General features: G+C 41.5%; 1 non-coding gene across 1 annotated transcript; it reads left to right on the top strand.

The window, feature by feature from the left end:
• Window positions 1–22207: 22207 nt before the first annotated feature.
• LOC117133131 lies at window positions 22208–22314 on the top strand. The gene has a single exon (XR_004456972.1). It is a non-coding gene; the product is annotated as a small nucleolar RNA R71 (small nucleolar RNA).
• Window positions 22315–24723: the final 2409 nt, after the last annotated feature.

The following is a 24723-nucleotide window of genomic DNA, read 5'->3' as shown; positions in this document are numbered from 1 at the left end:
ACCGCGATGCCTCTGTAGAAAGTACTGAGTAGCTGTACTTCATTGAATCCGTGGTGTGGACAGTATCTCTGGTAAGACTTAAATCTGATCCAAGAGCCTCTGAATGATTTTGCAGGCTCCTGAGTGAATGTAGCAATCTTGCTTCTCAAGTCTTCAGCATGCGCCTCATCAAAAAAATTGCATAAGAATGCATTCTTGATTTCGCTCCGGGATTTAAGAGGTCCTGGTTGTAACTGCTTGAGCCAGTGTAGAGCTTCTCCAGCAAGTGAATATCTGAAAAGCTTGTATAACAGGTAGTCTTCAGAGACCCCCTTGACTCTAATAACAGCAATCAGATCCTCGAACCTCTCCAGATGGTCCATAGGATGCTTGTGGGATAGTCCATGGTAGGGCAACTGTCCCACAAGTGTGTAGTACTGCTATTTCAGCTCAAAATCCCTCTCAATGGTAGGAGGAAGGATAGCTGATATGTTGGTGTAGTAGCGATCTGGACGGTTGTAGTCAGCCAACGTCATGGGTTGTGCAGCCTCATCTACATGTAAGGTAGTACATGTAGTAGTAACATCAGGCTCAGGGATTGGAGCCCCCTGAGCATCTATTCTCTGACTTGCTGCATTACGCAGATGACCCTCCTGGTCATCCATGTCTCCATTGTTGTCCCGAACAAGTATCAAAGGTGCAACCATTGCTCACGGTTCAGTATCTATCGATGTCCGAGTTGGAATGTCGATCGATTTCGGGTGAAGGGTATCGGTCGACGGAAGGTTTGTGTTGTCGATCGATAAAGGTGAGCGAGAATCTGGCGACAGGACTGGTGTCTGGGTCGACGGTGGTTGAGCAGAATCGAGCGACATGGAAGTGTTGTTGTCGGTCGATAGGGAGCGCGCTTCCTTACGGATCGTTCGTTCCAAACTTGCAGGATCTGGTAAGAATATCAGTTATGATTCCTTGTAGGTTCTGGTGCTGCATGTACCTGAAAATCCAAGAAAAAAATTTCTTTCAGAATACTTAACAAAAATTAGAAAACAGGCGATCAAAGCTCCCCGGCAACGGTGCCAAATTTGATTCCACTCAAATTACCCTAAGGAGTGATTTATACTCTCTCAAATAAGAGGTCGAGTTGTAGTACTTAGGGATCAAATTCACAGAGAGCTAGGAAACCTAGAGATTCTAATATGATTTGTTAAGCAAGATGTTTTAAGAGTTTTGAAAGTAAATTGCAGTTTTATATTGAACAAGTATTTGTTCAATAGCAAGTTTTGGATTTTTTGTGCTTAAAAAGGAAATAGCTAGACTTCGGGTTTTTATTGAGAAATGTTGGAATTATAATTCTTTGGATGCCTAATGAGTTGCATGCATATTAATGTAAAGCTCAACTATTTGATTAACAAGTCTTTCGGTCTTTGCGAGCATTGACTTGTTGACTATTAACTAGATCTATGATCTCAACTCTCGTTATATTGATATATAGAAAGTGTCGATCGATATTCCAATGGGCGTATCGATCGATACACCTTTTGCACCGTCGATCGATTATTCAAGTATGATATCGATCGACACACTATAGTCAAGCTTTATGCGCATGTTGAATGAATGCTTACTAAGCTTACTAGATCAGCTCTCACCTTGCTCATAGCAAGAAACAAGTTCAATTAGAATGTTTTCAGGATGAGAATTAGCTATGGCTTTTATCAATCAATATTAGAGCAGGTTCTAGGTAGCTAATCTAGACATAAGCATTAATGAACAATTCTAAAGATTATTATCATAACTCAGCATTCTATGTTGGGGCTAATCCTTTCTAACCTATTTAAACCCTTAAATCTAACAAGAGAACTACTCAGGCATCGCTAAGCAATTCATAACAATAGTTAAGTATAAAAACTTCATAGAATAAATAAGATAAATATCAATGGAGTTCCAATCACAAATTATAACTTTGTTTCTTCTTTCCTATCTATCAATAAAAGAATGAAACACAAAGAAAGCATTGTTAATAGTGAAATCTTGGGCTTCAAGTCGTCTGTGACCAAACAGGCTTTCTGCGCTTTTTGCTATCGATTGACACCATAACTTGTGTATCGATCGATTCTACCCTTCCAATATCGACCGATTGTCGATCTCGATGGTCATCTCGGGTGCTTGCTCCAAATATCTCCAAAATGCTCAAAAATAATTGCTTATCTCCAAAACATTCCTGATCTTATAAATTTAATAAATAGACTCTATAATAATATAAATATTAGTAAAAACAATTATAAACTATGGATGAAAATGGGTCAAATCTATAGTCTATCAAAAACAGATCTTGAAATTTGAGAGCTCCCTTTGTCGTCAACAAAAGAGCCGGCCTCCGCATCTTCCCCGACAAATGCGCCTTATCTTGACTCCATAAGTAACCAGTTTTGAGGAGGGCCAACACCGGGCCCCGGAAACTGAAACCATAGCATCCACCGACAAACACTAGAGCAAAAATATATAGGAGAATCAAGAGAAGAAGTGTAAATCTAGTAATAGGATGACTTTGAATGTTCTTGTTATTGATGAATGATGAAGAATACATGATACTTATACTTGGGGAATCATTGAAAACCCTAAGAAGAATTGGCAAACATCCTAAAGACATATGGATATATCCGAAACAATAACGTAATTATCCCTTTTAGATATAAGGAAATATACTATTTCCTAATACTCCCCCTCAAGTTGGTGAGTGAAGATTCTGAACTCCCAACTTGGAAAATAGATGATGAAATTGTGGTCGACCAAGTGCTTTGGTAAGGATATCCGCGAGCTGATCTTTTGTGCTGACATGACGAAGAGAAATAAGGCAAGCTTTAGCAGTGTTTCTGACAAAATGACAATCCCTTTCTATGTGTTTTGTTCTTTCGTGAAAGACCGAATTAGAAGCTATGTGAATAGCAGCTTGACTATCATAATAGAAGGGAACTGGGGTAGTAACCGGAACACCAAGATCAGCAACAAGTTGAAGTAGCCATCGTATTTCCTTTGCTTCTCTAGCCATCGATCTATACTCTGCTTCTGCAGATGAAAGAGAAACCATATCTTGCTTTTTAGTTCTCCAAGCAATGGGAGAACCTGCAAGCAGCACCACAAATTAACTGAGCGAGCGACGTGAGTCGGTACATGACGACCAATCTGCATTGCAGTAGACAGATAGCTCAAGATTTGTATCGGCCTTTAACAAAATTCCTTGACCAGGAGATCTTTTAAGAAACCGAACAACTCTTAATGCTCCTTCCCAATGAGCTTCCGTAGGAGCTTGCATGAATTGTGAGAGAATATGGATGGAGTAGCACAGTTCAGGTCGAGAGATAGATAGATACACAAGTCTGCCGACCAAACGCCGGTACTTTTTGGGATCTGAAAGTAATGGACCGTCATCAGAGGCAAGCTTGTGATTCTGTTCCATAGGTGTCGAGACTGGATTCGAACCCAACAGTCTTCTTTCAGCAATAATATCGAGAACATATTTGCGCTGAGAGATATATATTCCTTCTGCTGAGCGAGCCACTTCAATACCTAGAAGTACTTCAGCTTTCCTAGATCTTTCATATGGAAGCACTTCCCTAGATATGCTTTAAACTTAGCCAGTTTATCAGAATTGCTGCTCGCAATGACAAAATCATCGACATACACCAGAACTCTAATCTCTGTCCCATCGCGTGAGTAAGTGAACAGAGAGTAATCAGAGTAAGATTGCACGAAGCCAAACTTTAGAAGTGCTTGAGAAAGCTTTGCAAATGATAGACCATGGATTTTACCCACTTTTAACCATGGTCTATAAGTGTTTTAATATACATTTACAATTATATAGAGTCCATTTAGAGTATTTACAGGTTCAGGTACGTTCTGGAGAAATATGGTGATTTTGGAGTCTTTTGAGGTGCAGAACTGCACAGACGTGTCAGATGTCTAGCTATGGATGAAGACCTTCCGACCGTTAGATTGAGCTCATCTTTGGATAAACGATAGAGCTTTAAGTTATCTTTCCAATGCCACCGGTTTGAGGTTAATCAGCATCATGTAGCAAACGTTATGCCCGTTTACTGAGGAGAGGTCAGTCTGCCTCGCGAGAGAAAGCTGTCGAGAAGAGGAACGTATGTCGATCGATGCAGAACTCTTGACATCGATCGATATGGATGCCAGAATGCGGTCCGAGTATATTTTATGACCGACTGAAGCCCAGAAGTAACCCCAAATTACCAGAATACGTTTGGACAACCAGAAACCCTATTTATGTTATTTCTAAGCCATTGTTGACGGCAACGCATTATTTTATACATTGTTCTTAGTTAGGAGAGAAGAGAGGAACTCCTTGAGAGTTTTCTTGGAATTCCATTGGTTTTATCGTTGATTTCTATTATATTATTATTCAGACTATGATTTCTATTATTGCTTCCATGTTTGAGTAATTCTCTTGTTAGGTTTAGGGATTTCAAGAACTTAATGTCAAACCGATAATCAATTAGGATTGCTAGGTTAACTATAGACCTGTACACCAGGGTGATTCGTAATACTAGGATCTGGAGAAGTTAGAAAAGCACGACAGTGTGACTAATAGCTTGAACCTAGAATCATAGGACAATTGAGGGGCACGAAAGTACAATTAATTAACGGAACCCGAGCTTTGCTGGATTAGATACCTAGGCGTATACGATAGTTGGTTTAGGAATCTAGTTGAACATAATCGATAAGGTCGTTAATGCTTGTCTGAGGTAGTATCGATCGACGCTCAGGCCATAGCATCGATCGATGCTCACTCTTTGTTCGCGTGCGACAGCTAGGACAAAGACTTAGGCATCTGATTAGTAATTGCATGTGAAGGCTGGATTACTTGCTTATTAAAATCGAGTTCTAGAACTGAATCTATAAACCTTTAGCATCCTTGAATTGTATTTTTAATCTCTTGATTGATAAATCCCTAGATCTACCTATTTCTCCTTATTGTTAACAACTCTCTGCCAAGCTGAACAATTGTCTTGTTCATCTTGTTTACTGCTTTATTTTCTTATTTATTTACTGCTTTAAAACTATTAGCCTAGCTTAATCATAAAATATTAGATCTAATTGGTTCCTTAGCTCCTTGTGGATTCGATCCCTAAGTACTACGATTGAACCTCTTATTTGAGAGAGTAAAGTCACTCCTTAGGGTAATTTGAGTGATATCAGCAAACCAACACCTTGGTGCTTGGCGAAGTCTATACAATGACTTACGCAGACGACACACTTTCTTCGGATCAGAGTGACTGAAACCCGGTGAAAATCTCATATAGACTTCTTCTTCCAGATCATCATGGAGGAAAGAGTTTTGAACATCCATCTGATGTATTTTCCAATTATTTGCTGCAGCCAAACGAAGGAGACCCCGAACCGTGGTCATGTTGACGACTGGTGCAAAATTCTCATTGAAGTCTTCTCTTTCAACTTGTCAATTTCCGCATACAACAAGACGAGCTTTATGCCGCTCAACAGTACCATCGTCATTATATTTGATCTTAAACACCCACATACATGCGATGGCAACCTTGCCGGGTGGAAGATCGGTGACATCGCAAGTACCTTGTTCTTCTAGAGCATCTACTTCGCCACGTACGGCTTGACGCCATACTTTATGCTTAACAGCTGCGAGATACACTCGATGTGACGGTGAGAAACGCACATCAGTAATATACTCAATTAATGGGCAAAGTATCTTACCTGAGACAGTTTCGGAGGACAATGAAGAAGCACAGTGCTGAACAAGTGGGGTATCTTTAAGACAGACTGTATGATAACCGATGTAATCTTGATATTTAGCTGGTGGTGCTCGTGTTCTATGTCCTCTACCAGGAAATTCTGTCACCGGAGATGGAACTGTAGTTTGTGCAGGCGAACCAACTGGTTGAATAGGTGTTGGAATAACTAGGACTGGTTGGAAAATGTCCACATCGCAATTTCAACTAATTAAAAAAATTATAAGTCTTACTATGCATGCACTAACTCAAAAATGTTTTGTGTAGAGATAGCACTCTTCTTTCGGGATATCTTTGCAAAAATACTAAAGAACAAAGATGTTGCCATTTTAAAAGAAAACATTGCGGTGAAGCTTTGTAATTTGAAAAAGATTTTTCCACCTTTGTTTTGTGATGTTATGGAGCATCTTGTTGTGCATTTGCCAGATGAAGCTGCTCTAGGTGGTCCAGTGCAATATAGATGGATGTCTCCTTTCGAGCGATACATATACCATGTGAAGAAAAAAATAAAAATAAAGAACATATTACAGGTTCCATTATTTTCCAGTGTCTTACTTAGGAGATTTCTAGAGCTTCTGCACATCACTTTGGAAATCCAGAAGTGCCAGCTACTGTTTTGCAACCTGGAGATGTTCGCTTTACATATCATGATCCAAATGTGCCAAATATGTTTTACCATGAAAGTCGAGTTAGTGAAAAAATAAATCAGAGGCATCTAACCGATGATGACTATACTGTGTTACAAACGTTTTTGATGCTCAATTGTCCTTCATTTGAGCCCTACGAAAAGTATTTTAACTAGTTTTTATATCTTACATTTTTAACAATGCCAGTTATAATTATTTTATAACAACTACAGAACAAGATGTTTGAGGAGTTAATGATGGACAACAACCCAGATATATGTGGTAATGATCTACAAATAGCGAAAGACAACCATCATGCGGAATGGGTGAAAAACTATGTAAGTTTTTTATATAATTTGATTATCAATGTGAATTTATCATTGACATGATTTTAATTAACAAGTTAATGAAGCGAGTAAGGTATATCAGTTTCCATTATGGATATTGGATTTCGTACAAGGCCCGAAACAAAATTATAAAGCTTGGCCGATTTATTTCTCACGAGGATACTGCTTCCACACACATGGCCATGGCCAAGATAAAAGAACCCAACATTACGGTGTCCAAGTCATGGGTACGACGGACACTGACTATTACGGTTGATCGAGGATATAATGATGGTTGAGTATTATGTTTCTATTAGGCTTAAAAGTCATGGTTTTGAAGTGTAAGTGGTTTGATACAATTGTAAGTCGGGGGATTCGAAAACATAAATCGGGAATCGTCGATGTGTCTCTCTTCTGGCAGTATGAGAAGTATGACCCATTATCTTATCTGGTAATTGTGATCAAGTTTGTTTCATTCCTTATACGCGGGTTCGAGGCACATCAGCAAACGATTGGTGGGCATGTACGAATGTTGTGCCTAGAGGGGTTCGAGAAATTTCTGAAGTTGCTCTTACTGCGTTATAAGATGATACACACAACCAAGTTGTTGCACGAAGTGAAATGTTACGCTTTGAAACTTATGTTGTGGAAGATGATTCAGATTATGATTCGGATCTGATTCAGGTTTTTAGTGTTTTTATGATATATACATGTATAATATAAGTTCTTAATGCTTTGTAATATATATGAATGTAGAATATAAGTTCTTAGTGTTTGTAAGATATATGAATGTAGAATATAAGTTCTTAGTGTTTGTAAGATATATGAATGTATAATATAAGGTTTTATGTAGTAAATTGTAATATATAAAATGTATGATATGAGTTTATAATATATGAGTATATAAAAAAATATGAAAAACCTATCTAAACCATATCTATAAACCCTCATTAACCCCTAAAATCTTCTAAATTTCTAAAAAGTTATGATTACCTTCAATTTTTTTGGGCCAAAACTAATTCCCTCTTAAATTTTTCAGCCCAAAACCCATTTTCCACACAGTATTTTTCCAAAATTTCTACAAACCTATTCTCTCCCCCCCCCCTCGTGTCTTTGTTTACTCTCTAATTCCTTATCCATCTCTCTAACCTCTCGATCTCTCTTCTAGCTCTCTCAATCTCTCATCTAGCTCTCTCTGCGATGTCTCATTCCTCCGCAAATGCAACCAATGACCGTTGTTGTCCTCACCCTCCAAGCTTGAATCTTTAAGGTAAGGTTTTTATTTCTCTCGATCTCTCTATTTCTGTCAATTCATTTTTTTGGTTAGGGTTTCAATCTTGGTGTTTTGATTTTGGGTTTTGATTAGGGTTTCGATTTGGCTTTCGAATTTGGATTTTGATTAGGGTTTCGATTTGGGGTTCGGGGCTGCTTTTGGTTTCGAGTAGGGTTTTCATTTGGGTTTCAAGTTAGGGCTTTGATTTGAGATTTGGAATTGCTTTCGGTTTCAATTTGTTCTGCGGTTTCAGGCTTGAGTTTGTGTTTTGATTTTTCATTCAAGTTATTGTTATGGTTTCGTTTTGGGGTTACGGTTTGGTTTCAGTTTGCTTAAGGTTTATGGTTTCGATTTAGGGTTTCAATTTAAGGTTTCAATCAAGGTTTCAATCTTAACCGCTTCTTCTGTTTCTCTGTCTGCAGATGTCAGAAACATGAGACCCCAAATGAGAACCGCTTCAATGCCTCATGGTACGACTCCTGCTTCTGGTCAACCAAAAATACCTCCTGGAATGGTCAGCTCTTCCACTTTATCTGCAGCTCTTCCTCCTCCTCCTCCTCCAACATATGAGAGGAGAACAGAAGAGGCTCTGCTACGTGATCTATCCAGAATTAACCAGCCACACCTCCATTCTGATAAGATCGATGGAGCATTGTGGCAAGTGATATCATTTACTTAACCATGTAGTTAATGAACTTAGTAGCTAAGTGTTAGGTATACTTAACCGTGTAGTAAATGGATGTTGTTACATGTTCTTATCTGATGTTTGTTATGGTATACAATGTCTTTGCAGGATCGGAGTTGATCCTGAAGTCCATGAGTTTATCAGAACAACATGGCAGGGAAACTATTGGGGGCTATGGCAAAGCTGGGTAAAGATTCCAGAGGAGAAGAGAACAAGCTGGTGGCACTAATTCATCGTAAGTGGTCCTGAACCATTCATGTTTCCCTTTCAAAAGTATTTTGCTTTTAATCACTTCTCTTCTTTTGTAGCAACAATACTACTGGGAAGATAGATTTCATCATGAAATCTACTTCAAATGGAAGCTTCAGACTCAAGTGATTATCTACGGACGCATAAGCCAAAAAAGAAAAAAAGAGCAACCAAGTTATATCAGTGCGAAATACTGGGAAACAATCCTTGTGAATTGGTCAACACCTGAAGCAAAAGCCAAGAGCCAATCAGCATCATTTTCTTGCTGTTCTTCTCCTCCAGGGCTGAAGATGCATGTCCATGGTGCAGGACCACACCTTTGCTAATATTGCGTGTACAATGGTCAGCTTTCCATCTCTTTGTACTTCCATTTTTCCCTCCATTTAACTGCTCATTGTCTAACTTTTTGTTCTTCCCTTTGTTGTAGGTAGTTGATGAAGGTATTGAGGAACCAGTTTCATATCCCGACCTTGTGAGAAATACTCTCACCCGTAAAGGTGGGACCTTCATTGACGAACGAGCAGCGGCACTGGTTCTGGACATTGAGAAAGCGGTTGAAGAGATGCTACAAGAGGGATCTCAAGGTTGGAGAAAGCCAAACTGACTCAACGGCTGCCACAACAACTTCAAAGCGTCTTCTTCTAAGCCAAGAATACATCAAGGTAATAATCTCTCCTGCTCATTATCTTTGTTTCTTCTTACTGTTTTTTTTATCAATGTTTATCTACTCTTGTATTGAATTTATAACAAGATCAGACTGTATTTTTATGACTGATTGTTCTCTGTTGTAATTAGGGATGTTAAAATGGGTAAACCCACCCCATTTAGACCCACCCCATTTAGAACCCACCCCATTTACAACCCAAACCCGTTTAGACCCATTTAGTTTTAAGGTCTATTAGGGCTCCCCATTTAAACCCACAAATTTTACCTTGACCCATTAAGATCCATTTAGACACCCATTTAACTCTTTTTTTAATTTGTTTCATACCTTTCTTGTTTTAATTATATTGTAAATCGAATTTTATGGTACAAAAATTTATATTCTTAAATAATATTGTAATTTTTAATGGTCACTACTTAATTTAATTTAAATAAAATAAAATGATAAAAACAATTTGAAAACATGTATAATAATAAAAAAATCATCAATTGTGAAAGAAATGTTTGAAACTTTTGATATTAATTGAACCCAAATGTGGGAACATATTAAAACCAAGGATCAAGAGAGAGTCGTGAGACTGTGAGACACCAAACAAGAATAATGGAGTTGCTCACTTGCTAGTTGCTACATACGACTGATGCCATCAAATATATAATCAAATAACTAGAATCTCAAAGTGGCATTACAATAACAAACTTAATAACTTAAACAAGTTCAATAACTACCAAAACAAAGGGACCAACTTGTTCTCGTTATGTTTCCAAACATAATAAAAGAAAGTCTCAAACATGTTTCATGGTGGTACACTTGAGCCTTCTGATCTTGAACTTCCAACTCCAGAAGCATTTGTAGTCTTCCCAACATCATCTTCCTTGCACATATCATCAACATCTTCTGTAGTACCTACAAGTCAACAGGTGAATTAGCATAAAACACATTATACAATAGTTTTAATAAATTATGAAATTTACCTTCATATTCTGCAAATCCACACAGCCAGTTACGGGTACAAAGCAAAGCTTGAACATTCTTGGGAAGCAAACGGTTTCTGTAGGGAGTTAAGACTCGACCACCAATGCTAAATGCTGATTCTGAAGCAACTGTGGTGATTGGTATACTAAGAATATCACGTGCCATAGTAGCTAAATCACCAAATCTAGACTGGTTCTCTCTCCAATAGCCTAAAACATCCAAATCAGGAAATGACTTTCTATCTAGCCTTTTCTCCTCCAAATACACATCTAAATGTGTTTTTGTGTTTCCCATATCACTTCCAAGGCTTCTTTCTAGTTCAAAGAGATCCTAATATTAAATTGAAAGTTAGAAGCAACTAGATCATGTAAATGAGTTCAATCAAGCAACCAAACGGCCGGGTAAATGAAAAATATGAGTGATGATGCTAAGAACTTACATTGTCTAAATCATCTTCAAGAGGAGATTCAGTAACTAGATCCTGTGGAATTGGAACAGATGAAGCACCTGAAGAACTGCCCCGGGTCCCATCCTGATACTCCTTATAAAGATCAATCAAGTTAGTCCTAAGTACTTCAGTTTTTAAGCTAGAAGTAGCTGATGTTAAGAGTTTTCAAGGCTCCTAAGACAAATGTTGTAGTATAAAAGATTGTCGAACCAGTTCTGAGAGATATCAAAGCACCGAGAATGCAAGTGATCACTTAATCTAAGTGCAACCAATGATTTAGATGGGTTTTTAACTATGACTAATTAATAGGAATAACTAAACGATACTTTCTTAACTATTGGAAAAGAGAACTCATGGATATAGGGATTAGACATCGGGTGATCAAGCTTCGAACTAAAGATGGCAAACGATCAATCAATCTATTAACTTTAAGCTTAGACACAATCCTAAACAAACTCTATGTCTAGATGAATGTTCATTTACTTAACACAATTCAAACATCAAATGTCTTTGGTTGAATATATGAAAGCAATCATTACTAACAAGTCTATTAGCTATCTTAGCATCTTTAACAACAAATGTCTTTGGCAAGGTATGCTAAAAGTCTAGGAGAGTTGTCTCGGGCATTTCATCGAACACCTTTCGGGTGAGAAATGCCTAAGGATCAACAACTGAGTGGCCAACTCAGAAGATGCTTTATGTTCACTCTACTAGCAAGGAAATATGAATGATCTACACTAAAACATCCTAGTTCTAACCTAATCACCCTTAATCTCCCTAACCCATGAATTCAAAAGGTGATTACTCACTAATCTCCATGATTCCTCTTAAACCCATGGTGGATTTCAGATTAATCATGTAGAGAAACACAGAAAATAAATAAGAACACATAATTTCAATAATAAACTGATCAATTGATTCAAAGAGATGACTTTCCAAAGGTTTTTGGTGGTTTTTTCTAAGAACAAAGATGATGCCTCCTGGTGGCTTACAGAGTAATAAAACATAGGTTTAGAAAATAAAAACGTGCATAATGAAATGACCAAAATGCCCTTGAGAAATCACAAGTTCGAGCAGAAATAAAACACGCAGCGACCTCAGCCCGTCGCTCCGACAAGTCGCTCCAGGCTTCGGGAGCGACCTCGCTGTGTCGCTGCGAGAGGTCGCTCCGGGTTCGTTCTCGCGTCTCCGGGTGATGAAAACGCGAGCGACTTCTTCCTGTCGCTCTGGTATGGTCGCTCCAAGCTTCGGGAGCGACTTCAGCACGTCGCTCTGGAAGGTCGCTCCAAGGTGTAAATGTGTGTCTCCGGACGTGAAAACGCGAGCGACCTTGCGCAGTCGCTCTGGATGAGTCGCTCCGGGATGTGATGCACAGCGACCTCATGCCGTCGCTCCGAGAGGTCGCTCCAGCAGTGCTCGTCCAAAGCCCACTCTAATCACCTCCTTTTGAGCTCCAAATGCACCCAAATGTCTCCAGAAACTCCATGTGGTGCTCAACTACCTGATAGAGACATATGTATGCAAAATGCAACCTAGACATGGCTAAATCCTAATCTATATGATGAAAATGCACATGAATAAATGGATAAAACAATGTAAATATGCAAGATATCAACTCCCCCAAACTTGTTCTTTTACTTGTCCTCAAGTGAACTTTCTAGAACTTGCAAGGAGAGAGGTTTGAAGGTGGGAGCTCATAGCCAAAAGAAACACAACTAGCAAATATAATTAGCACACTCTCTTATTACACTCTAGCTTCTCTAGGCCTATCTCAAATCCTTTTGTCCCTACACTCATCATCAAGCATCCACACATTCAAATCAACCAACTCTCACATTCATTAAGCACAAAACATCAGGTGAATTCTTGCAAATGGTCCGTTGGTCCAAGTCACTTGGTTGGGTAAGGGAAGGCTTCTATTAAAGTGATTCAAGAGGTTCAAAACATATGATCTTTAAGGTGGTTTACTCTCAAAACAAGTAGCCTTGACATTGCACATAATATATCTAAGAAAGGGACCAACTCATGCATACAATGCTCAATCTCCATTGTTCTACCCTTTTCCCAAACATACAATTACACAATCATTCCCAAATGTCAAACCCAACTCACATCTCTCACCAAAAGATCTTAAGAACTTTAACTCTTTCCTTTTGAAATCTACAAGGGATTTTTCTACAACCTCAAAACATTTCTTAGCTCTTAACAACTTTGCTAGCCCCCTTTTCTTTCTTTTTTTTTTTTTTTTTTTTTTATTATAATTTTTTTTTTTTAGGTTGGGGGCCAAGACTTTTCAAAACTAGAGCTAGAGGTTCTCTACTTATCCCAGAAAATCAATTCACTTAAACACAAAGAGTCTATCCCCTTTTATTTTTCATTTCTCCCAAATCATGATCACAACACTCACCCTCCCACCTATAGCTAGACAATAGAATGTCCAATCTAGCAAAAATGAAGATCAAGCATTGTCGTTCCCGATACTCTCAACATTATGCGCATGTAAGACTTTCCGAAGAAGGCCTCACTCATCAAACAATGAAAGCTTAAAAGGAAGGAAAGGTTTTGGGAGTGGTCTACCACTAGAGTTTGTCAAAAAGATTGGCATAAAAGATGTGACAACTCAAGTGTGTATAGCCATGACTCAGTACACAAAGGACCCTAAGCAAGAAGTATTAAGTTCATTCAGTTCAAATAAGGTTGTAGTTGGCTTCAAAGACTGAGTTTCAGCAATCAACAAGTTTCAAGAAGAGTTTTCAAGGCTCGAAACATACAAGTCTTTTCGAGAGGTGCATGGCTACTCAATGGTGCAACGTAGTGTTCTTTACAAGGCATTTAAAATCATTGCTCCCTATGCAAGTGAATGCAACCTATATGCTCTAGACTCTCCTAATGGTGCAAATGATGCAAACTAAATGAAAAATCCTTTTTTTTTATGCAAATAGGCGTGCAATGCATGACTCAAATGAAACACAAACAAAGCAAACATGATCAAATGCTTGGTACCTCCCCCAAACTTGAGTTACACAGTCTCTGTGTTGTCAAAGAAAGAAGGAGATACCGAGAAGAAAACTAATATGCAGGAATGAAATGGTATATACAAGGAAGTGAGAGAAGTACCTCCTATGGATAGTAGGTAGGGGCAGATGCCCCAGCATCGTCGTCGTCAGGAGGGAAGGTGGTGTAGTAACCACCGGATGCTGTACCGGAGCCTCCATGCCATGGCTGGCTCTCAACCTCGTCAATCTCGTCCTCACTGTCTGAAGAAGCAAGGGATGGGGATTTGTTGCCGGAAGTGGAAGGTTGAGTGGGTGGGTTCCTCCACTTACGCTGAAGCTGCGCAGCAGTGAGGGGGAAACCAAGAGCATCAGGCGGGGGTGGAGGCTGGGGGTTTGAGGTGTTCGCGAAAGCGAAATCAGCTGAGCTACATCCAGCTATTCCTCCCCTAGTTAAAACATCAGCTACTTTCTTCATGAACTTTGCTGAAGTCTTTGCCTGCTTCTTCACAGTCTTGCTGAGTGCCTTGCACTTATCCTTGAGCTTTTCTATCGTTCTGTCCTGAGCTTTGTTCCACCTCTGGAGACGACCAATGTGGTCATGAGCATCACGGAGAGCTCCAGGAGGAAGGACTCCGTCATGGGGCTTGAAGTAGTAGCGCGGAGGTCCATAGATATGCTCAGAGGTGTCTGCAACAGGTGGTTCAGGTTGCGCAGGGACACTCCTTCTCCTTGATGGAGCTGCTTGAATTGGATCGAGAGGCCCGTGTTCTCCAAGAAAGTACTCCTGGGGAATGTTGAAGCTGATAGCTCCAGGTATCTCTAAACTCGTCAGGTTCCGGTTTGGAAGAACCACCTCGACTGGCCTGCCGTGCAAGTAGTAGTGGTAGACGTAGTCTTTCCCGTACATCCCACTGAAATAGGTGGCAATCCTCAAGTAGGTGCCATCAATGAACCTAGGCCCCGCTGCGTCCTTTCCCAAGGGAACATTCAGAAATTGGAGCAGTGGTGTGATCATTCCGCCTATCCCCATATTTGAGCGCGAATCAGTGGTGTACCACGCCCAGTCTCTGTAGTGTTCGAGACGGCCCACGAAGAAACTGACCATCCCAAATGTAGCATAGATATCAGTGCTGGGAAGGGGTAACACTCCGGGTTGAGTGTAGGGACGGATAGCCGGGCAGAGCAGTCGCATGTCTTCCTCAGTAACATTACCAGCTTGCTTCCGTGGGTAGAAAGCATGGACTAGCAATCTGTGGAGGTAGCGTACAGACGGGTGTCGGATGTGTGAGTTCTTGTCAGCCCCGTTGGAGTGTCTGTTTCCAGTGATCAACTTCCAAAGCTCTGTGGGAAGGTTTTCACACTTGGGAAGGGAGTGGTCTTCTAGGTCTTGGAACCCCATCACCCTCCCAATGTCTTTGAAGTTCATGTTGTACTCTCTTCCATTGACCTTGAAGCTGATTTTTCCCCATCCTTGCCTCACATGCGCCGTGTCGTGGTAAGTGACCACAAGAGAGGAGAGGAACTGACAAGTGACATCTTTGTAGAAAGGATAAGCCATGGTGAGGAGTTTCGGCATCTTCAAATGTCCCAGCATTGCCTCAATATCAGAGTTTAGACCCAACTCCTTCAGCAGGTTGAGGTCGGCGAACCTGGTTGGAGCCCAGGTGACTCCATCCTTCAAATGATCATACAGCTCCTCTACAGATGGAGTTTTCGCCCTGTCTCGATCAACAGCAACCCCTTTGCCCTTTGACATCTTGGCTTTCTTCGTAGGTGCTGGTTCATCATCACTCTCAGTTTCACCTTCCTCATGGGTGGGAACTGCTACACTTTTCCCTGCCCTCTTCTCGTGTTCTTTCGATTTCCTTGCAGCCAACGTCTGCTGTCGCACAGTCCGCTGCGTCCCTGAGCCAGTTGGCTCGCTGGTTAAAGCTTTTCCTCTTTGTGCAAACTCTTGACTTTCGGCTTCTTGCCTCTCAGCTTCCAACCTGCCCTTTGTCTTCTTAACCATTTTCACCTGAAAAGTTACAAACTTGGAAAGGGATAAGTAGATGGAAGTGAAGAAAAAGAAGACTTTGCAAGCGAACATTTTGCAAGAATGAACTTAACAAATGAATTTTTCAGTTTAAACTCAAGTTCAACACAATGCAACAATGTAACATCTTAACGCATCTAGTACACCCGCAAACACACCCAATTAAGGTCAAATTCGAAAAATCCCCAAATCCATGAACCCTAATTTTGCCAAAGTGCAAATTAAACTCAATTTCACAGTTAATTCAACAACCCAACATGATAGATAAGCTTTCCCTAGTCTATTTCACCACAATCTAGCAAGAAGAGGACCAAATTTCGACTTTCAAATTCTAGGGTTCATGGACCTACGAATTTGAATTTAAAAACTCAATACCTTGCTCTGGATGAAAGGAAATGGTGAATGGGTGGTGAGGAATAGACTACAGGGGCGAAAGCTTGGATTTAGAAACAAAAAGTAGTTGATTTGGGTGAGAATTGAGAAAGTTTTGGGGATTTTGGTGTGGATGAGTTTGAGAGAGTTTGTGAGTTTGTGGGAGGAAAGTGAGGGGGATAGAGTTGGAGTCGCGGGGTTGGGGTAGGTTTAGGGTCGTCCGGTTCGGTTTAGGGTGGTCTAGGGTCGGTTTACTTGAATCAAACCGGGGTTTAGAGTTAGGAAACTTACCTGGACCGGGTCGGGAGCGACGTGAGGGTGTCGCTGGGAGAGGTCGCTCCCGCGTCGTTTCCTCGCATCGCGAGTCGACGAAATCGCGAGCGACCTTGGAGTGTCGCTCCGGAAAGCTTGCTCTGAGCTGGAGCGACTTGAAGGTGTCGCTCTAGGACGTCGCTCCGCGTCAGTTTTTGAGCGTCCGTTTCGACGAAAACACGAGCGACTCCGAGGTGTCGCTCCCATAACGTCGCTCCCAGCTGGAGCGACCCTTCGACCTTGCTCCGAGACCTCGCTCTGAGGCGATTTTATCTCGATCCGACGACGAAAACACGAGCGACCTTGTGGTGTCGCTCTCGAAACCTCGCTCCCAGCTGGAGCGACTTTGAGGTGTCGCTGTGAGACCTCGCTCCCATACACGACTCCAGCTCAAAAATGGATCGATCAAGTACCTGCATACAACTTCTCTCTCTCTCTTTTTTTTTTTTTTTTTATGCAAAAGATGAAAAATGAAACACCAATGCAATATATACAAGGATACGCATGGGACTTCCTCCCAAGTGAGCTTTTTAAGTCCCGAGCTTGACTTTGCCTCCTTTTAGATTAGGCCGGGGTAGGATCAGACAGTGGAGTTGAAACCCCATCTTCCTCTGGTGCAGTAGCCATGTAGAGCTTAACCCTTTGTCCATTGACTGTGAAGTCTCTTCCATCAGTGCTCCACAAAACTATTGCTCCATATGGTCTAACCTCCTTGACCTTGAAAGGACCGGACCACCTTGACTTAAGCTTTCCTGGAAAGCCTAGAGTTGTAGAGAAGAACTTGGTCTCCTTCTTTAAACTCTCTCTTCAGGATGTTCTTGTCATGGAAAGCCTTAGTCTTCTCCTTGTAGATTCTTGAGTTCTCAAAAGCATCCATTCTTATCTCAAAGCTCGTGTCTGAAAGAGCCTTCCACTCTTGATGTGTTCAGCAACTTTATTGCCCATAGTGCCTTGTACTCAAGCTCCACTGGCAGATGGCAAGCCTTCCCATACACTAGGTTGAAAGGTGTGGTGCCCAGTGGTGTCTTGTATGCTGTCCTATAAGCCCAAAGTGCATCGTCAAGCTTATTGGACCAATCCTTCCTTGTAATCCCCACAATCTTCTCCAGAATAGATTTGATCTCCATGTTAGAAATCTCAACTTGGCCACTTGTTTGGGGATGATAAGGAGTTGCCACCTTGTGCTTCACACCGTTCTTCTTGAGAAGTCCCTCAAGCAGTTTGTTAATGAAGTGGGAACCTCCATCACTGATTACAACTCTTGGGACTCCAAACCTTGGGAAGATGATGCTCTTGAACATCTTGATTACAACTCTAGCATCATTGGTGGGGCTTGCAATGGCTTCCACCCATTTGGAGACATAATCAACAGCCACAAGGATATATTTGTTGCCAAAGGATGATGGAAATGGTCCCATGAAGTCAATACCCCAGACATCAAACACTTCAACTTCAAGGATTGGATTTTGAGGCATCTCATTCCTCTTGGTGATGTTTCCTCTTCTTTGGCAAGAATCACACTTCGAAACAAAGGCTTGTGTATCCTTGAACATGTGTGGCCACCAGAATCCAGCTTGTAATACTTTTGCAACTGTCTTGAAGGTGGCAAAGTGTCCTCCATAGGATGATCCATGACACTGTGCAAGGATCCCATCAATCTCCTCATTTGCAACCACTCTCCTATAAAGCTGATCTTTGCAGAGAATGTAGAGGTAGGGCTCGTCCCAGTAATATCTTTTCACATCCTTGTAGAACTTCTTCTTGGCATAGCCTACAAGATTCAAAGGTTCCCTCCCTGTGGCTAGGTAGTTAACTAGATCAGCATACCAAGGTTCTTTCTCCTCTGTAGCTTTGGCCTCTTCCAGCTTCCTACCAGTCTCACAAACTGCTATCACTCCTTTGATAGCCATGATCTGCTCTTCAGGAAGTCCTTCGTCAATAGGGACACCAGACTCTATCCTCAACCTGGACAAATGATCAGCTACTCCATTCTCAACTCCAGGTTTGTCCTTGATCTCCATATCAAACTCTTGGAGCAAAAGGATCCACCTCAAAAGCCTGGGTTTTGCATCTTTCTTGGCCAGAAGGTGTCTCAAGGCAGCATGATCTGTGTAGACAATGACTTTAGACCCAACCAAGTAGCTCCTGAACTTCTCAAAGGCAAAAACAATTGCCAGCATCTCCTTCTCTGTTGTGGCATACCTCATTTGAGCATCATTGAGGGTTTGGCTGGCATAGTAGATCACATGGGTTTTGCCATTTTTCTTCTGCCCCAGAACAGCTCCCACAGCATAGTCACTGGCGTCACACATGATCTCAAAAGGGAGATCCCAATCAGGTGGCTGGACAATTGGGGCACTAACGAGTTCACCTTTCAGCTTCTTGAAAGCTTGTAGACATTCCACATCAAAACTGAAGGTAGCTTCCTTGCACAGCAGCCTGGTCAAAGGTCTAGTGATCATGGAGAAGTCCTAGATGAACCTCCTGTAGAATCCAGCATGACCAAGAAAACTCCGGATGTCTTTCACTGTCTTTGGTTGAGGCAGACCAACCATAACATCGATCTTGGCTTTATCCACCTCAATCCCCTTCTCTGAAATCTTGTGTCCTAGCACAATCCCTTCTTTGACCATGAAGTGACACTTCTCCCAATTCAGCACAAGGTTGGTGTCTTCACATCTCTGTAGGACCCTGCACAAATTTGACAAACAAGCAGAAAACGAAGATCCGTAGACAGAGAAATCATCCATGAATACCTCCACAACATCCTCAATCAGATCAGAGAAAATTGACATCATGCACCTTTGAAAGGTAGCTGGAGCATTACATAGACCAAATGGCATCCTTCGATATGCAAAGGTGCCATAGGGACATGTGAATGTCGTTTTCTCTTGATCATTGGGATGTATGGGGATTTGGAAAAATCCTGAGTACCCATCAAGGAAACAATAGAATGGGTGATTCGCAAGTCTCTCAAGCATCTGATCAATAAATGGTAGTGGAAAATGATCCTTTCTAGATGCAGAGTTTAGTTTTCGGTAATCAATGCACATTCTATGACCTGTGATGGTTCTTGTTGGTATCAATTCATCCTTGTCATTCTTGATCACAGTGATACCACCTTTCTTTGGTACAACATGCACAGGTGATACCCAGTTAGAATCTGAGATAGGGTAAATAACACCAGCATCTAGGAGTTTAAGAATCTCTTTCTTTACAACATCCTTCAGGTTAGGATTTAACCTTCTTTGATGCTCGATAGAAGTCATTGATTCATCCTCAAGATGTATCCTATGCATGCACAAAGAGGGTGATATCCCCTTGATGTCATCTAGTGAGTAACCTATTGCCTTTCTAAATCTTTTAAGTGTTTTCAAAAGTTCAGATAGCTCATTCTCAGTAAGTTCACTACTCACAATGACAGGGTAAGTTTCATTAGGACCAAGGAATGCATACCTTACACCATGGGGAAGAGGTTTAAGCTCCACTTTAGGTGCCTTTAGTTCACTCCAGTCATCCTGCTGGTTGTCCTCTCGTTGAGTGACTGAGATTTGTTGGTGAACCATCTGTGGAAGCTCCTCGTACTGGTCCTTACTGAGAAACGCCTGGTGTGAATCCAGCATCATCCCATAGGCAGTACTCTATAGGTTCTCAATCACCTCAGCCTCTTTCTCTACAGTTAAAGCATGCTGTAGAGGGTCCTCTAGTGACAACTCTTCAAGGAGTTCATCAGCAAGGGCATCCATCTCTTCGATGTAGAACACTTGTCCTTGAACTGTTGGTCTCCTCATTACTTCCTTGATGTCGAAATGCAGAACATGCCCTTTACCCAGATGGAGATCAATCTTGCCTTCTTTCACATTAACAATAGCTCCTGCTGTGGCTAAGAAAGGTCTTCCAAGGATTAAAGGATCTTGAGCTTCTTCACCCATTTCAAGCACCACAAAGTCTGTAGGGATCTCATAATTTCCGACCATCACTGGGAGGTCCTCCAAGATACCCACAGGGTACTTCACTGAACGATCAGCCAATACCAGAGAAAGTCTACACTTCTTGTACTGAGTGAAACCCAGCTTCTTAGCAACGGATAGGGGCATCAAGCTGACACTGGCTCCCAAATCGCAGAGACATCTATCAAATACCATAGGCCCAAGAGCGCAAGGTAATGTGAAGCATCCAGGATCTTCTAGCTTCTTTGGAATGACCAGTCTCTGAATGATAGCACTGCACTCATGAGTGAGAATCACCATGCCCTCCATCTCTTTCTTCTTTGCAGCTACAGCATCTTTGAGGAACTTGCTGTATTGAGGGATCAGCATGAAAGCATCTATAATGGGCATTGTGACTTGGACTTCACTCATTTGCTTGTCAAACAAAGCCTTGTACTTCTCTAGCAGCTGCCTCTTGAATCGACCTGGGAATGGAAGCTTGGGTTCATAGGCAGGAGGAACAAAAGAATTTTCACTTGCTGGAGTGACGACTTCACCATCTTTAACTGTTTTCTTCTCTTCTCCAACCTTTCCTTTTCCTTTTGCTTCCACAATTTTTTCCAAGATCTCGTCATTGATCTTCTCATCAACAATCACCACTTCATCATCTATGGTGATGGCAACCCCCTCACTTTGTTTCTCAGCATCCTTGGTGAGAGTTCTCTGAGGTAACTCTTTACCACTCCTGAGAGTGATAGCTTTCATGGTTTCCTTGGGGTTTTGCTCAGATTTACCAGGTAGAGAACCTTGTTGGCGATTTTGTTGAGTGTTCATGGCAGCAAACTGGTTCTCCAAAGCTCTGAACTTGTTGTTGAGCTCATTGTAGCTCCCATCAATCTTTGAGTGAAGATTCTTCAACTCATAGCCAACATGCTTCTCACTTCTTGTTTGGGACTCCAGGATTTGTTTCAGTAGAGCATCAGTGCTGCTGACTTGAGGGGTGGAGGTAGAGGGATTAGATTGTTGTTGGGAAGAATGGTTGCCCTTGTTGTTGAAACCAGGAGGAGGGTTCTGCTGAGGTTGATAGCTGCCTTGCTGATTGTTCCGAGGCTGATAACCACTCTGCTGGTTGTTGGAATAGGACTTCTGTTGGTAGTTGTTGTACTGAAAGTTGGGTTCTTTCTTGTACCAGCTACCATTGTTGTTGATGAAACACAGCTCTTCCTGACCTTCCAAACCCTCAACTTCATGGACAACAGCTGGTGTCTCTTGGCTTGGGTTGCCGACAAAGTGCAGCTGCTCTTGGGTAGCTTTATCAGCAAGGAGGATGTCTATCTTATCCTGTAGAGCTTTCAACTCCTTCCTCGTTTGCTTATCCTCAGTTCTACTGCTTCTGTCGTGGTCTCCACTGTAGACTGCATCACTCTTAACCATGTTGTCAACCAGCTCCTCTGCATCCTCCTCAGTTCTCCCCAAGAAGAACCCATTACTAGCTGTATCCAGTCTGGCTCTGTACTTAGGTAGAGCACCACGGTAGAATGTGCTCAGCAAGCTCTCCTTAGAGAAACCATGGTGTGGGCATTGAGCTTGATAGCCCTTGAATCTCTCCCAGGCTTCACTGAAACCTTCCAAGCCCTTCTGTTGAAAGCTGGAGATCTCGTTTCTCAGCTTAGCAGTTCTTGAAGTAGAGAAGAACTTCTCCAAGAATGCTTTCTTGCAGTCATCCCAAGTGGTAATGGAGTCGCTGGGTAGAGACTTCTCCCACTGACGTGCCTTATCCCCCAAAGAGAAAGGGAATAGCTTGAGCTTTAAGGCATCTTCGGACACACCATTGGTTTTTGACAACCCACAGTAGCTGTCGAACCTGTCCAAGTGATCAAATGGATCCTCTAGAGCCAAGCCATGATACTTGTTGTTCTCAATCACGTTGAGGAGTCCTGACTTGATCTCAAAGTTGTTGGCTGCCACGGCGGGTGCTCGGATTCCCAATCTATGACCATGAATGTTGGGACGGTCGTAAGTGCCAATGGGGCGAGCTGCTCGCTGTTGGTTAGGTGGACCATTGTTGTTAGCGCCATTGATGCCTGCATCTTCTTGATGAACGTCTCCCATGTCAGTGTTCAGTCTCTGCAATTGAGCCTGATGTTCTTCTTCTCTTCTCTTTCTAGCACACTCTCTCTCTAAAGCTCTGATGTCTGCTGCTCTTGGAACTAGGTTTGATGGACCCTTGCTCCTCAAGTTCATACACCTGTAGATTAAAGGGAGGTGAAGAAGAGTCAGTAACAAAAGAAAATAAAAATGACTTAGTCTCAAGCAATTGACTAAATCTCAATGTTCAAATCTACTCAGAATTTGGCAACGGCGCCAATTTGATGTTAAGAGTTTTCAAGGCTCCTAAGACAAATGTTGTAGTATAAAAGATTGTCGAACCAGTTCTGAGAGATATCAAAGCACCGAGAATGCAAGTGATCACTTAATCTAAGTGCAACCAATGATTTAGATGGGTTTTTAACTATGACTAATTAATAGGAATAACTAAACGATACTTTCTTAACTATTGGAAAAGAGAACTCATGGATATAGGGATTAGACATCGGGTGATCAAGCTTCGAACTAAAGATGGCAAACGATCAATCAATCTATTAACTTAAGCTTAGACACAATCCTAAACAAACTCTATGTCTAGATGAATGTTCATTTACTTAACACAATTCAAACATCAAATGTCTTTGGTTGAATATATGAAAGCAATCATTACTAACAAGTCTATTAGCTATCTTAGCATCTTTAACAACAAATGTCTTTGGCAAGGTATGCTAAAAGTCTAGGAGAGTTGTCTCGGGCATTTCATCGAACACCTTTCGGGTGAGAAATGCCTAAGGATCAACAACTGAGTGGCCAACTCAGAAGATGCTTTATGTCCACTCTACTAGCAAGGAAATATGAATGATCTACACTAAAACATCCTAGTTCTAACCTAATCACCCTTAATCTCCCTAACCCATGAATTCAAAAGGTGATTACTCACTAATCTCCATGATTCCTCTTAAACCCATGGTGGATTTCAGATTAATCATGTAGAGAAACACAGAAAATAAATAAGAACACATAATTTCAATAATAAACTGATCAATTGATTCAAAGAGATGACTTTCCAAAGGTTTTTGGTGGTTTTTTCTAAGAACAAAGATGATGCCTCCTGGTGGCTTACAGAGTAATAAAACATAGGTTTAGAAAATAAAAACGTGCATAATGAAATGACCAAAATGCCCTTGAGAAATCACAAGTTCGAGCAGAAATAAAACACGCAGCGACCTCAGCCCGTCGCTCCGACAAGTCGCTCCAGGCTTCGGGAGCGACCTCGCTGTGTCGCTGCGAGAGGTCGCTCCGGGTTCGTTCTCGCGTCTCCGGGTGATGAAAACGCGAGCGGCTTCTTCCTGTCGCTCTGGTATGGTCGCTCCAAGCTTCGGGAGCGACTTCAGCACGTCGCTCTGGAAGGTCGCTCCAAGGTGTAAATGTGTGTCTCCGGACGTGAAAATGCGAGCGACCTTGCGCAGTCGCTCTGGATGAGTCGCTCCGGGATGTGATGCACAGCGACCTCATGCCGTCGCTCCGAGAGGTCGCTCCAGCAGTGCTCGTCCAAAGCCCACTCTAATCACCTCCTTTTGAGCTCCAAATGCACCCAAATGTCTCCAGAAACTCCATGTGGTGCTCAACTACCTGATAGAGACATATGTATGCAAAATGCAACCTAGACATGGCTAAATCCTAATCTATATGATGAAAATGCACATGAATAAATGGATAAAACAATGTAAATATGCAAGATATCAGTAGCAGGATCCACTCTCTCATAAGCTTTCTCAAGCACATCCAACTTCATTCTTGGATCTAATATTGCTCCCATAGCCAAAATGATGCTGTATTCCTCCCAGTACTTAGTAAACTTAACTTGCATATCTTTAGCCATTTGCCTCAGATCATAATCATCACAACTCGCAAATTTTTTCAGCAGTAGCTCAATCCTCCAAACTTGAGTGAAGTACACACAAGATGTGGGATACTTAGATCCTGAAAAAT

This window comes from Brassica rapa, chromosome A03 (genome assembly GCF_000309985.2).
Source record: "Brassica rapa cultivar Chiifu-401-42 chromosome A03, CAAS_Brap_v3.01, whole genome shotgun sequence".
Lineage (NCBI taxonomy): Eukaryota > Viridiplantae > Streptophyta > Magnoliopsida > Brassicales > Brassicaceae > Brassica > Brassica rapa.
Note: the sequence above shows the minus strand (reverse complement) of the source record. Positions and strands in the feature narration are given on the sequence as shown.